Source organism: Rhinopithecus bieti, unplaced genomic scaffold (assembly GCF_001698545.2).
Source record: "Rhinopithecus bieti isolate Rb0 unplaced genomic scaffold, ASM169854v2 scaffold_36315, whole genome shotgun sequence".
NCBI lineage: Eukaryota > Metazoa > Chordata > Mammalia > Primates > Cercopithecidae > Rhinopithecus > Rhinopithecus bieti.
This window is the reverse complement of record NW_016815814.1, coordinates 699,627-705,261: the sequence shown is the minus strand read 5'-3', so window position 1 is coordinate 705,261 and position 5,635 is coordinate 699,627.

Below are 5,635 nucleotides of genomic sequence, written 5' to 3'. Positions count from 1 at the left end.
TTTTGAGACGGAGTCTGGCTCTGTCGCCCAGGCTGGAGTGCGGTGGCCGGATCTCAGCTCACTGCAAGCTCCGCCTCCCGGGTTTATGCCATTCTCCTGCCTCAGCCTCCCAAGTAGCTGGGACTACAGGCGCCCGCCACCTTGCCCGGCTAGTTTTTTGTATTCTTTAGTAGAGACGGGGTTTCGCCGTATTAGCCAGGGTGGTCTCGATCTCCTGACCTTGTGATCCGCCCGTCTCGGCCTCCCAAAGTGCTGGGATTACAGGCGTGAGCCACCGCGCCCGGCCTTGTCTATATTTTTTTCTGGTCTTTTAAGTGTTTATACACACAGAGAGACTGGAATAAAGTTTTCCTTAGCATTTAAATAATTTCCAAGAGATACTTTTCTACATATGGGTTAAATAAGCACACATATATCAATAAACATATGTTCTAACAAACTTAGGCCTGCTAAATGCTGGCTAAAATTTCCTAGTGAAAAGAACTCTTAGGTGAACTATATTTTTCTAATCTGCAGACCCTCCTACTGTATAACTGCAGTAGGACTGATGATGTCATACAAACCTCTTCCTGCATCTGGGACTCCTTCCAGCCGCTACATGTGGGAGCTTCCCGTTTTTGTTCTAATTGAGTGATGTTTACTGGAAATGGAGTCTGCTAATAAGATCTCAGTTCAGATAGCTTTGTGGGGACAGGAAGAATGATTGTGAGATGAATTTGGCCAAAAACCTTTACTTTCTCCCTTGTCATTATCTTGTTTTGATAGGTTGGCTTAGTTTTGTTTTGAAATTACCTATTCTGAGAAACCAAAGAGGAATGATATGTGCTGTCTTCTTCTTCCTCCTCCTCCTCCTCCTTTTCCTCTTCCTACCAAGACTCCCAACTCAGACTGTTTTTCAGTCTGTCCCTCCATACATACTTGCACCCTCACACGTCTACTAGAGAGCATATGGAGACAGGCCAGAGCCCTTAGAAAGATAGCTGGGTAATGTACTACTCTGTTTTCTTGGGTTTGGATGGAACTTACAACAACACTTAGACGTCAACAAAAAAGGCAAGAGGATTTGTCTCAGAATGCACAACTGGTTATGGCAGAACAAAGTGGTGGTGAACCTAGATTTCATTATCTCTTAGCTCAGGGCCTCTGGATTAAAACCCATAAACATTGTTCACATTTTTTTGGAACTATGCATAAGGGCAATTTAGAGAGTTCCAGGTAAGAGAATGCCGCATAACAAGAGTTGATTGTTTTGAGAAGTTGTTTTATGTTAAAGATCAGCTACGTAAAATTAAAGAGAAAAGCTCCTAAATATACTGAATTCTTTCATTTTTGTGGATCTCCTTGATTGTGATTTGCGAGCTCAGAAGTATTTACAGTTTTTCTCAAAAATTTTAAGATGAAAACTCTCAAGTCCAATTAATTGAAAAGCTTAAGACTACTTTATACCATGCTTCACTTTAGAAAGTAGGGAGTTTGTTGCAAATTCAAACAAGGATGTGGTGTCACAACTCATGAAAGGAATCTCTTATCAAATATCTATCCTACCATCAAATTGCCATTACATCTGCCCGAATGCACGTGGGACACAGTTGCGTCAGAAAGGCTAAAACTCCAAATAAGTTCACGTTATTCTGAAACTATCAGATTATATGATGGATGTAATTTGGGTGTTGCAATCTCTGTAGTAAAGTTTGAGGAATAATGCCAGGTATGGCTGAGTGCAGTGGTTCATGCCTATAAGACCAGCCTGGGCAACACAGTGAGATCCCATCTCTACAAAAAATACAAAAATTGGCCAGGCGTGGTGGAGTGGGGTGCACCTGTAGTCCCATCTACTCAGGAGGCTCCAGTGGGAGGATTACTAGAAATCAGGAGGTTGAGACTGTAGTGAGCCATGTTTGTGCCACGGTACTGCAGGCTGGGCAAAAGAGCAAGACTCTGTCTCAAAAAAACAAAAATAAATAAAAAATAAATAAAAACCCATCAAGTAGAATGTAGGGCCAGTGTCAGTGGGGGACATAGTGAAAACAGAAATCTTCAATTCTCTTCTGTTTCTAACTTTTGGGACAAGGACATTTTTTTCTCCACATGGAATGAGTAAGGTGAGGAGAAATAGAGAAAGAGCATAAACTTTGGTAAGCGAAGATAGAAACCCAAGATGGAATAATAGAGTGAGAAAGAGTCCAAAGCTGCTCCAAGCTATTTCGAGTCCCCAGTTTTGAAGAATGATGTCTTACGGTCCTGAGAAAACATTGTTGTGGGATCACCAAACAATTGTCAGGGATATTTGGGGCATCATAGAGAATACGATGCCTCAAATATCCCTGACAATATTTAAATGCCCCAGAACACTGGCAACAGTGGAGTATTCTGATTTTCAGAAAGAGAAAGCAGAGCCAGAAAAAATGTAGATAATGGTCTGTAATCTCAATCTTAGGCCACAGTCTAGAAGGGGGGGGGTTATTAGAGGAACAGTTTCAGGTACTAGATAAAAAAGGAATGATTAAGATCCAGATGAGTTCACTAAGAACAAGTCAGGGCTAATTTATCTCTTCTATTTGACAGAGTTACCAGCCCAGGACCTCAGGGAATGCCCATACATATAGAATATTTCGTTATCAGTTAGACATTTAATAAAGTTTTTTTTTTAATGATATTCTTTTGGACAAGTCAGAGAAATATAAACTGAATTCTGGCACACTGAATGAATTAGAAACCAGTCAATTGCACACACAGGTGCTGGGTAACAAGCTGTAAAGAAGAATGCAGTGGTGAGTCCCAGGCTGTGTCCTTCACTGTCTCCTCATAAATGCTTTCAGAATAAATATACAGAAGGCGTGCTCATCAGATTTATTGGCAACCTGAAGTTAGGGGGTATATGAATACTTGAATGGCAGAACGAAAATCCATAGACTGAATCTAAAAGAATGAAATTTCAGAGCGATTAATATGAGGTCTGAGGAATTAAATCTATTAGTGAGAATAAGTAATACCTGCTTTAGTGGTAACTAAGAGCCTTAACTCAATGTGAGTTCAGAAGTGTAATGTGGTTGCCGAAAAAACTAAGATTTTAGGCTGTATCCAGTGGTGTGGTAAATATTTAACAACTGGCCCTGGGTTGGGGGCGGAGAGAAGGAGGGACTTGGATTTATAGCTCTGACCAATCTCTGTAATGTAAATACTATCACCTTGGCCAATTTCAAGGTATTGACTTTGTGGCACTGAGCTCAGAGTTTGGAAGAGATGTGCGATAGCATGCCATTATGTGGTATTTTCACCACACAGACGCAGTGGATGTGATTAACCTCAAGAGGCGAGATAATAATAAAAAGCAGTAAAATTATTAGGAAGTAATATTTTAATTACTTATCACCTTTGTTTTTAAGATATCTAATTGTAGGCTTATGTAATTTAACTTTAATTTTTAAAATTATTATTTTTTTTTTGAGACAGGGTCTTGCTCTGTTACCCAGGCTGGAGTACAGTGGTGTGATCTCAGCTCACTGCAGCCTCAATCTCCCAGGCTCAAGCGCTCCTCCCACCTCAGCCTCTTGGATAGCTGAGACCACAGATGTGCCCCACCATGCTTGGCTAATACTTTTTAAAATTTTCTATAGAGATGGGGTCTCACTATATTGCCCAGACTGGTGTGAATTCCTGGGCTCAAGTAATCCTCTGGACTTGGCCTCCCAGAGGGCTGGGATACATTAGCCACCATGCCCAGCATAATTTAACTTTTAATTAGAACTGCATTTGACAACTAGCTCAGAAAATTCTTGAGCATTTAACTATCAGCTCTTGCAAGTTTGTGCACATGGGCTCTGGACCATGGTAACCAGAAATGTGGTCACTGGTAGAAGGGAGGTGATAACCCTGCTGTTCTCTGCATTTTTCAGGACACACCCAGATCCCTTTATTCTAGAGCATATAACTTAAAGTCACACTTTCCTGAGATCAGAGCAGAGGATGGCAGAGAACCAAAGTCACAAGTTTGTGAAACAACGGAAAGGAGCAGCGCTGTGCAGGCTGGAGCTGAAGACACTTGCGTGAGCGGTGAGGGTGAGAGGGACGGGGAGAGCTTGTTTTCAAATATTTGAGAGGCTGTTGTATAAGGAAGGATTAGGGCTCTAATTGGTGTGTAGAAAAGGATACAAGGAGACAGATTTTCTGTTCAATATAAGAAAGACATTTCTGGCTAGGTGTGGTGGCTCATGCCTGTAATCCCAGCACTTTGGGAGGCCGAGGTGGGCAGATTGCTTGAGCTCAGGAGTTCGAGACCAGCCTGGGCAACATGGTGAGACCAGTCTCTACTAAAAATAAATAAAAATAATTAGCTGGGAATAGTGGTACACATCTGTGGTCCCAGCTAGTCAGGAGGCTGAGACAAGAGAATCGCTTGAACCCAGGAGGCAGAAGTTGAAGTGAACTGAGATCGCTCCACTGCACTCCAACCTAGGTGACAGAACAAGACCCTGTCTCAAAAAAAAAAAAAAAAAAAAAAAAAGATTTTTGGGGGAGGGGAGAAAAAATAAAGAAATTTGTTACAGGCAAAGCTATCAAAAGAGGAATGGACTGAAGGCAGTCCTATGGAATATGGGCAATGACCTTTAGGGATGGTGTAGAGATGGTTCATGCATCAAAAGAGGGAATGAGGCTGGATAATCTTGAAGATGTCCCCAAGTCTCTGCCTGATTTTTGATCCATTGTGCTTTCTAGTTGCCTCAGCCTCCCAAAGTGCTGGGATTACAGGTGTGAGCCGCCGCGCCCAGCCAAAAACTATCAATTTTATATCTAATCTTATATCATCTATCCTCCCATCTTCCTACCACCCATTCTTCCAGATTCTTGTGGAACAAATGCAAATGCCTGACATCATATCATTGAGTCCATAAACACGTAAGTGTGCATCTCTAAAACATAAGAGCATTTTGAAAATATACCCACAATACTTTTTATCACACTTAAGAAATTAATATTGATTCTCTAATATCATCTAATATGCAGTCATTATTTAAATTTTCCCATTTGTGTCATAAATTTGTAATTTGAGCTTGCTCAAGTCAGGATGTGGGGTCCACACATCGCCATGGTGAGATGTGTTTCCTAAATCTCTTTTAGGCTGTAAGTTTCCCTTTCATTATTTATTTGTTGAAGGTGCTGTGTTATTTGTCGTATAGAATTTCCCAGTCTGAATTTTTAAAAATTGCATTATGGTATATTTAACAAGTTCCTCTTTCCCCTGTATTTCCGGTGATAACGCTTATGTTTGATTCTTTGGGAAGGAATGCTTTGTGAGTGGTGTTCTGTATTTCTCACTAGGAGAATAGTGAGAAATACAAATAGTGAGAAATTGTGACATCAGCAGCCACTGATGATAAGCGTCTAGATCTGTTAATTCATTTGCAATTCTAAATGGTGATCTTTTAATTATCTCGTTGCTCCTTTAATTATTAGCTGGAATACTTTTATAAAGAGAAATATCCCCTTATCAATGATTTGGTTATGCTGAAGTACAGAAAATGTAAGATAAATGCTACATTACTTATGAAATTCAAAACAATGAGTTGGTTCACAAGCATCTGCCGAGGAAGACCAATGAGCTGTTTTGTTTCGTTTTTTTTTTTTTTTTTTTTTT